Source organism: Colias philodice, chromosome 3 (genome assembly GCF_061535455.1).
Source record: "Colias philodice isolate Cphi_HAF_F1 chromosome 3, ilColPhil1 Martin Lab GWU primary, whole genome shotgun sequence".
NCBI classification, from domain to species: domain Eukaryota; kingdom Metazoa; phylum Arthropoda; class Insecta; order Lepidoptera; family Pieridae; genus Colias; species Colias philodice.
The window spans coordinates 13519526-13530162 of record NC_143088.1 but is presented as its reverse complement, the minus strand read 5'-3'; the positions used below and the strand labels follow the sequence as shown (position 1 = coordinate 13530162).

The window sequence follows — 10637 nt, the reverse complement described above, 5'->3', positions numbered from 1 at the left end:
ATTTATTAAAAAAATAAATTTCAGTTCAATATTTGTTTAATAGAAGCCAAAACAGTGGTCAATCACATTTATTCCACTGGACTTATTGTGATAATTTTTTGTACGATGATAGAGCTCAACTTATTGGCTACCTCTTCTACCTCTTAGACTCTAGAGCATTAAACCATTCTACCTCTAAGTACTCACATTCACTTAAGTATATTGTAAATCAATCTAAAACATTATCGTGACTGAGTGTTTGCAGCGCAGAGCCAAGCATATTTTATGACTGTGGATATTATTTCCTTCTAAAAATCGAATTTGGACATAAAAAGAAAGTTTAGTTGATGTTTTACACTAATAAGCTAGGTACTTTATTTGAAAAAAAATATTATTATTAAATAGTGTACTTAAACTAGGTACATCGATGAATAAATTAGCGCTGGAGTATATATATTTTGGATGTTGCATTCCTATTAGAATAGTTCCAAAATTAATCTCTGGAAGGGCCTGTCAGTAATTAGTTGCTACCTACATAAGTTTTCGTACGTACGTGACATAATAATATGACGTGAATTAGTAATCCCACAATACCCAATTTATAAATTATAACACTTCCAAATTTTATAGGAATCCATGTTCAAAAACCGCCAATTTGGGAACCTCCGTTAAAAGGCTTGATCAGGTGTTCGAGTTTCGACAACCTGACGAAACCCCTATGGCCAGCCAGGCGAATCACCCCAGCCGGCAGCCCCTTATCCGCAGACAATCAGTGAGCGAAACGCAACGGCCACGGGGCACGGACTAGTGCAGTCTTTTGACACCGGTTTGGATAGACGCGAACGGAACGGCTCTTTAATTCACTACACGTGTATTTAAACTGTGCAGTCTATTTACTTTTAAATTTAGAATAGTGTCGAATTCTTTTTTATTTTTTATCTGTGCTTTTTTAAATCCCGTTTTGGCGGTTTTGTGAAAACTGAAAAAACTTAGCCCGTTATTCTTAAGTATTGGATTTATGGATTAATTGGTGCACATTTTTATGAATAAATGTAAGTATTAATAAATATCCTATAAAACTTTAATATTTTGCAGTAAACAAAGTTTTTGTTGAGTTATTGTCATGATACTTTCTATTTAAACTAAATTGAAATAATTTGGAAAATCCAAAAGTGCACGCCTCATAATTTTTTTTTTAATAATTATTTATTAATTATTATTTTTGTTTATTTAATAACAATTAAACCACATCGAATCAGACCCTGAAAAATGAAAGGGTTCTATTCCTGAGCATACTCAAGCGTAAGAGAAAAAAAAAGACTCGATTAGTAAAGTATTTCGGTCGCTATCGTGTTAACAAGAAAAACTCAAGGATCCGCACATACAGACACACGGACGTCCAAGAAAGAACTTTTTAAAACTGTTTTTTAAGGGGCCCTGCTCCGAAATGTATGTTTCTAAATCATGGTTTTTGGATAGAAATCATCATATTTAAAATCCTAAAAAAATATATAGCACAGATAAACGTTTGATCTAGTGACTTTTTTGGATAAAAACACAATATTAAACATTTGACTCGATCAAAAAAAAATCAGAAGTAACATCGATTTTAAAAGCATAATCAGTTTTATGAGAATTAGGGGAACGCTATGTTTATGAAAATTTGACATTTCATTTACTAATCAGGTTTTACAGGGAAATTTTTGGATAGATTTTTAATTTAGCCCTTATTTTTTTCTATATAAAATATAATACGTAAAATGCGACTCGCGCGCACCACGTCAGTGCCGCCAGAGTCCAGCCGGACGTCATCGAAGGAGGACCTGTGCTAGTTTTGCTCCCGACCACGTTGCAGTCGCCGCTCGCGTATTAGAACCGAGCGGCGAGTAAAACGGCGAGCATGTCACGGTATAAATAAATCAGTAGTTTGATTTTGTTAGTTATCCTAGGATTATTGTTGTAAATATAAATTAACTTCTTATTCTATACTATTAAACGAACAATATTTGCATATTAATATATTTGTTTGTAAATACAGTGTGGAAATTTTCGATGGGCCCTGGGTGAAAGTACTAGAAATACTGGAGATAGCAAATATCCTTTATTTTTAAAAAGAAATAGAACTGCATTCAAAGATTTTCAAAAATTCATTTTCTTCGACCGGGAATCGAAAGAACTATTAAAACCGCATCAAAATCCGTTGCGTAGTTTCAAAGATTTAAGCGTACAAAGGGACATAGGGACAGTGAAAGCGACTTTGTTTTATACTATGTAGTGATTTAAAATTATGTTTTAAAAATTACCTTGCCTGAGATCCTCTTTTTTATGGGTTATTGAATAGGAATAGCGGCAAAGTTTTGAAGTACTAGTAGAAAGACTATTATGATGTTGGTTGATCTGTATTCAATGAGTATGACAAATATTATTTTTATGAAACAACAATCCAAGATGGCGCCGACGAAAATTTGACTTTTTTCGTGATGGGTGTCATTTTCATGGTTTTTGGGGTAGCAATTAACGAATATGAGGTCAAAACTATAATCCAAGATGGCGCCGACGAAAATTTTACATCTTTTCGTCATGGGTGTCATTTTCATGGTTTTTGGGGTAGCTATTAACCAATATGAGGTCAAAACTAAAATCCAAGATGGCGCCGACGAAAATTTTACATCTTTTCGTCATGGGTGTCATTTTCATGGTTCTTGGGGTAGCAATTAACGAATATGAGGTCAAAACTATAATCCAAGATGGCGCCGACGAAAATTTTACATCTTTTCGTCATGGGTGTCATTTTCATGGTTTTTGGGGTAGCTATTAACCAATATGAGGTCAAAACTAAAATCCAAGATGGCGCCGACGAAAATTTTACATCTTTTCGTCATGGTCGTCATTTTCATGGTTTTTGGGGTAGCTATTAATGAATATGAGGTCAAAACTAAAATCCAAGATGGCGCCGACGAAAATCTTACATCTTTTCGTCATGGGTGTCATTTTCATGGTTTTTGGGGTAGCTATTAACGAATATGAGGTCAAAACTATAATCCAAGATGGCGCCGTCGAAAATTTTACATCTTTTCGTCATGGGTGTCATTTTCATGGGTTTTGGGGTAGCTATTAACCAATATGAGGTCAAAACTAAAATCCAAGATGGCGCCGACGAAAATTTTACATCTTTTCGTCACGGGTGTCATTTTCAAGGTTTCTGAATTCTGCTCGAAAAATATGTAAACGGTTGTAAGAAAAATATACTTACCAAATTATCGACGGTAACATTGGGGATTTGTACATAGCTGTCTCAAAAACCTTGAAAATGAAACTCATGCCGTAAAGATGTAAAATTTTCGTCGACACCATCTTGGATTTTAGTTTTGACCTCATATTGGTTAATTATAGCTACCCCAAAAACCATGAAAATGACACCTGTGACGAAATTTTATCAAATTTTCGTCGGCGCCATTTTGGATTTTAGATTTGACCTCATATTGATTAATAGCTACTCCAACTCTTTGAAAATGACACCCATGACGAAAACATTTCAAATTTTCGTCGGCGCCATCTTGGATTTTAGTTTTGACCTCATATTGGTTAATCGCTAGCCCAAAAACCACCCACATTTGCTACTTAGGAAAAGTTCAGATTTAAAGATATCATAGGTAATGTGACGAATATAATTTATTTCATTCCGACCGTTTCTCGGAATAACATACATTTACTAAGAAGGGTTTAATATATTGCCGGTAACATAATATTATGATGTATGATAATAATTAATAATTCATAAAAAAGTATTTTATACATTTCTTAAAAAGCTTCGATATTGTATACAATAATACAAATCATTAATTGATTATTATTCAAATTGTTGTAAAATAGTCACACTTTTTTAAGTTGGTTGAATACACTAACTTACTTATTACATACTTATATTCAATTATTATTTTGCCTTTTTTATTTGTTTTACTTTTAATTATTATTACCAATATTTTCAGAAGAAAATAAATTAATGTATCCAGAACGAGAGTTTCATTTTAAACTTTAAATGTATGTATAAAATAGACCAAAAAATTTTTACGAGAAATTAACAATAAATTATCTTTTATATTGTTTCTATCGATTTGAATAATAAAATAAAATTTGAAAAAGGAATGTTTCCTTTCAGAAAAATTTGCTATCCCTAGTATTTCAAGTACTTTCCATTCAGGGCACATCGAAAATTTCCACACTGTATATATACAAACAAATATATAAATATGCAAATATTGCTCGTTTAATGGTATAGGATAAGTAGTTTTATTTATCAACAACATTCCTACGATAGCAAATAAAATCGAACTACTGATTTATTTATACTGTGGCATAATCGCCCGCCTTCATAGGTCACCGGAGTTCATGCCGCGCCGGCTCCTGCGCAACGCGGGCGCGAGCCATCTCAGTGCCTAAAATGCCTAAACTTTCAGTACAAGGGGCTCTTAACTAGTTTAAATAACAAAAATGACATCAAAAATATCATGAACGTTAAAAATAGTGTTTTTTCTTAATATGTGTGTGTATGTATTATCTTACAAGTGCAATGTATGATACATAAAGACATTTTAAGTTTGAAAAATCAGATGTTTTGTGCGAAGTGACAGTAGTACCCACCTCAACGCTTCGCTTATGAGGCGTGCAAAATTTCATTCAAACATTTTAATTAATATTTCAGAATACCATTTTTTTAATAATTAAAATAAACCCTTATGTACCTTATTTAATTAATCATTCCTAATTTCCTGTTAATAAACCATATTTTAATTTTTAATATCATAAATCGAAACACTTACAGTATCTAAACAGTATTTTCATATAACAATACCTACGTTTAAATTATGTAAACTTTCTTTTTTATGAATAAATAGAATACTTTACTAACTTTTTTTTTGTTTGTTTGTTACCATTTGACTCAAAACCTATGAAGATATATTTACCAAAAACTGTCCATGTAGTTTTAAATTTAAATTGCGTTTGCGGGTAGTTAGGGATACAAAAAATCTACGAAAGGAAATCGTTGACGTAGGTACAAAAAAGTGGTTTTTGTTTATAGTAAGAACCGAAGTCAATATAAGTAAATTATACTTAATAAAATTGAAAATTACTAAAGACACTACAAATTTGAAATCATTGCGGTTATTGATTGGTAGTTTTTTATGCTTCGAAATACGTACCTGGTAAATATAAATTACATGGGGAACACTAAAAACAATTTCGTGATATCCGAAAGGTTTTCGTTTTCACGCGGCATGAATTATATCTCCTTCATTTGTCTTAGATCTCATTAATTTTCAACATCGCATCAAAAGAGTCGAGTTGAGCTTAGCGTAGCTTGAAATATAAATATTCTCTACAATAGAAAAGCTGCGTAACTCTAAAACAATTGTACCTGTAACCGTATCTAATCCATGTCTCAATTGATACTGGGTGCCCAGTTTCAGACAATTAATTTTGAAGCGATTTGCATAACACTTGTTCCTGCGGTAGTGCATTATGCCAGTACAATGGCCGACATTGTCAGTAATTGAGGCCAACAACCCTTCTTGATTTCTACATTATACGCGGGTTGTGGTCACGTGATGCACACAAAAGTAAACACAGGGCTGCCATAAACATGAAGTATCAGAGGTCAAGATACTAGAAGCAAAAAAAAAAACAAAGCAAGACAACAGATATCGAACACAACCTTATTGATGTTCTCTTACCCCTAAACCTATATACGTATACATAATATATATAGTAAAAAGTTACTATGCTTATGGTGTCGTCAATCTGCAATAAAAATAACTAGTTACCAACCACTTACCAACCCTAAAATTGCAATATGGCTAATTATTTTATTTCTCGTGTAAGGCATGCTAGGCGTTCTCGGCAGTTTTTTAACTTTTCATCGTGTGCTAGTTATGGCAGTGGGCTAGAATGGTTCTAGGTAATATTTAGCGCCGTTGTAATTGTTACAAAGCTCGTATTGATTTTTCTGAACCCACTAGGTATTCCCACTATGTATATTATACATAATACATTGTTTACGCTTTCTGCTTCTCTACTGTCATCTCATATTACAATGTCACGAGACTAGCTTTTTGACTCGTCTTAAACGGTTCGTTCGTCTGCCTGATGATGAACGTATTAACTTCTATGATGATCCGTTTGATGTTTAAGATGAAGATTGCATACTTACATCTTCATCTCTTATATTATTCACATTTTTCTCCATCAAAGTATCTACTTTGATGGAGTTTTATCTAAAACATGTTATTTTACGTAGTCATATGTAGGTACCTATGCAGCTATGCCATGAAATTCATACAGCCTATAGTCGTGAATTCACAGCTAGTCTCTAAAATGGCGATGTCGCGTGATCCATAACCTACTCAACAGCGAGATCACAGCATACGGTAACGTGCGTGGCCCATGCGTAACGATGCAACGGGAAGCTCTACATTTGTGTATCGTTGTATGGCGCCTAGCGGTTCATCATAACCATGATTCGTGAAAACGTTTCGTATCACACTCGATATTTTTGTCATCGGAACACCCTACTAAACGAAAGATTACTGCTAAGATTTGTATGGTATTACTAATCCAATTAGAGTCAATTTCGTAAAGTAAAACGCCTTCTTGCATTTAAAAATCCAATTAGTTTGACCACAACCCAAAAATGTAAATACGTACGTGACACATGAAAACGGATTAAATACGGAACAGCAAGTAAATACAATTATTTCGTATGTTTTATGATGTTATATTTTAAATATACGGTTTAGCTTTCATGTGATAACGTGAAGTAAGAGCTCGCAAACAAAGGCTATTCTTTCCAACACTTTTTGTGCGGAGTTCCGCACGCGCGCCTTACACGATCCATATTGACTTTAACTTTGTTTTATTTGAATTTTAACATTATGTAAATTAAAAATATGTTCATTTAATTGGAATGGAATACATAATGCAATTCATAATTTCCGTATTGCGCAAAATATGTATTAAAAAAAACTAAAAACATTATAGTAGGTAGCCGTAGATTATGATTGTAGTAGGTCTGTATTTCATTTCTAATGAAATAATCTTCGCCTCGTGTACGAAAATGGTTCGCAACTATCCATATTATAAAAACTGCGGTCTTCGAGAGCTCAATTCTTCCAGTGTATAATATGTATGTATTTTACTGTAATACGAAATTTACGTACAAATAATAATTTGCGAATAAACTTTAATAATAAGCTCATACTATTCAGGCATATTTATAAATCCTACACAGGTAGAGATATCCAATAACTAGGGTGTAGAAAAGCTTTAAACAAAATGTCTTGTTGTGGTTGAGGACACAAGGTGTGTAGTGCATAGTACCTACATACAGTAAATGTTGGGTTGCATCCGCCGCACGGCTGAGTGCGCAGGACCTGAGGGATCAAGTGACAAGAGGGTGCTGACTCTGGCCGCCTGGCGTTACGCGTCACTGAGCTATGCTGGCAAGAGCTTTGACTAAACGTTATTGCATGCTTGTAGACAAAACCTTCGCGATGTAATGGATAGTGTGTCACCGATTGTAACCTAGTAGTCAGTTATTAGGTTACACAATCGGTGATAAAGTTAGCAACAGGTTCCATTACAATTTCTTACTATAAAATTTCATTTCAATTTATTTGTTAACTTTAAATTTTTACACTTAACATTAACAAACCTTTTTTTTAGTGGCCTCCGGGGGAGGGGCCGTGGGTTATGTCGGATTCCTACCGACCAAAACCCCACTGTGTTCCGTCAAGCCGCATCAACGAGAGGGCCACGGGTATTGGTAGAATTCTTCCGTGACCAACATTAACATACTTACCTGTTAATGATTATTGACATGTCATTAACAAACTGTAAACAAAAAATATACTTATAACCAGTAACCACCGAGCCATTTTTTTTGCCGATCTGAAAAAATGCCACTTTGCCGAAAATGATTACTTACTAATTCATTTCTTAAATATTAATTTATGTTATTATTTACATCTATGTAATCTTCAACAACAATATGCATGCATTAGCGCTTGACTCTCGTTGACATATTGACATACAACTTACAAGTTGCTTAGGTACATCCGATGTTTCACAGCATAACTTCCATTGTTTGCAAGAAATCAGCACACGCTGCAAAAAGTTTAATGATTGTAATCCAATAAAATGATTTATTGTTTCTTTATTCATAAGGTAATCATTGTAATTGCTGTGATATACATAATACCAAGGTATTATGGTTTTGATAACTCTTAAAATCTATCGAAGGCACGTACTAGTGGTAGTGTGAAGCATTTAAAGAAATAAAAATTACCTGCGGTTCTGTGTCTGAATTGGATCAAAATTATTAGCTAAGAAATTGTTTTCCCGAGCTTTCTCTCATAGATTTAAATTTTAAATAAATATCATGTTCATAATTTAATATATAGACAACCTATTACCACTTTACACGAAACGTGTATGTGGAAAATAAATTGCTTTACATGACAAAAAATCGGGAGCAGTCGTAGGAAACCAGGCTTGCACTTATGTCATCACAGTAAAAAGTATACACAGTATTATAATCCTTTATAATCGCTTTAAGTTTAACCCTACGGTAAGAGCGATTGCAATCCTTGGCCCAGCGGATTGTAACCCGAGCGCTGTATAATATTACATTTGCACCTGACGCCGCTCGCCGCTCGCCGCAGCGGTGGAGCGGTGACCGCGCCGCTTCGCTGCTGCGTCCACTCGCATGGAACGTGCGTGCGTTGATATGATATAATTCTTACTAAAAAAGATAAAATTTAAAAGATAAATTTTCCAAGATAAAATAATCTAATTTATTATGAAAGTAAAAAGGACCTCTATTTTACCCCACTCACCTTTGTTGTACCTTAATAAATAATAATAAAGCCTTCTTTATTCCATAACTCAAATTTTTACATTTCAAATGGTGTTAGTATTATTAGTAAGTATTTATTATTATGCTAGTTAGTAAGTGTTAGTTTTATTGTATATTTAGTTGAGGTATGGATCTCGTTTGAGTAAAGGCCTCCTCCATTTTCTTCCAAAGATTTCTGTCTTTTCCCTTATAAATCCAATTTTTCCCCGCGACCCCTATAAAATCATCAGACCACCTTTTGAATGGACGTCCAACATTCCTTTTGCCCCATACTGGTCCCTTCCATCTGGTAGTAAGCAGTGTCCACCTTTTGTCAGTGTAGCGCGAAATGTGACCTGCCCATTGCCACTTAAACTTCAAGGCGTGGGTAAGTGCATCTAAAATTTTTGTTTTTTGGCGTATTGTTGTGTTACTTATTTTGTTCCTAATGTTTATATTTAAGATACTTCTCTCCATTGCCCTTTGTGTTGTATTTATTCTTTGCTTAACTTTATTGGTGTAGGTCCATGTTTGACAACCATACAGTAGACTAGGCAAGATACATGTATCCATTACCGTTCTCTTCATCTTCATACTGTAGTTTCCTTTTAGTATTTCTTTATGTGACCAAAACTTTTTCCATGCAATATTTATTCTTCTTTCTACCTCTTCCTCGTTATTGTTTCTATTGAATGATATTTGTTTTCCTAATTCATTCATAATTTAGTTAATCTCAAAGTACACTACAAACAAAGTACATGCAAATAGCGTTCAAAAGAAAGTAAAACCAACGAATGAATCCGATGCGATTTTGATATTTTTTCCGCTTTCTAACTGCAGCGTCGTTAGGCTTAAGACTTGTATTTAAATGTATCTAAGTAATTGGATATAACAATGCGACCATTGTAACTTTCAATTTCATACGTAATCTATGTTGCTCTTATCGTCCATCAGGTAGAGGTTATCTATCTTCCCTATTAGGTATACCTACAGTTTTAATTTTCTTCCAATCGTTTATTTTAGTAAATTAATTTTAATTGTATGTTGTGTTTATTGCAATATTGTGGAGTCACATAAATGATCTTTCTTTCTTTCTAATTTTATGCTCTGTAAGCATTTACTAACTTTCTAGGCTTTATGCAATGGAAATCTCTACATTTTCTCTAGATTTTTCTTTAAATGCCTTGGGTCATTCAAGTAGGTTCGGTGCTAATAATTGTGTATCCCGAAATAAACGGTAAGTATATTTTTGGATGAACGATAATATGGTCAGTCGTTGCTCTATAACCTTTGTGTCGAGATGGTGATTAGTGACTATTGTCACCTATTGTTGAGGTGTGGGCTTGGTGGTGGCACTAGAATTTTTTAGTGTCTGGGTGTTCTATTTATGTATGAATTATATGATACGCACGAAGTTTATTTTGTGAATAATTATACCTAATGTATCATTTTATAAGTACCTATATGGTACATATAGGCTTTTCTCTATATTTGGGGCTTGATAGGACCATGGACTAATAAATATATTTATTAGTCCATGATAGGACGATAGATCGATCCAACGATTGAGAAATGTTCAGTTCAGGAATTAAACGTTGGAATACGCCGTTCCTCTTGCGTGGTATCTGAGTAAAAAAAAAGAATCGAGATGTTTCTATTTCTTTACCAAAAATATATATTGCGATCAGCATATATGTTGGTAGATCAGCAAAAACATCCTCCATTAACGTTTTTAATGTCTATTAGCAGGAGGTTGACTATTTATTTA

General features: G+C 33.8%; 1 protein-coding gene across 2 annotated transcripts in view; it reads left to right on the top strand.

Moving 5' to 3' along the window:
- The first annotated feature begins 734 nt into the window (after positions 1 to 734).
- The window catches only part of Cad96Cb (protocadherin Fat 4-like Cad96Ca), a 34479-nt gene continuing 24576 nt past the window's right edge, over positions 735 to 10637 (top strand). For both annotated transcript variants that reach the window (XM_089714880.1, XM_089714879.1), the window contains exon 1: positions 735 to 1031. The gene's annotated coding sequence lies outside the window, so the exon portion shown is untranslated. The remainder of the gene's footprint in view (positions 1032 to 10637) is intronic.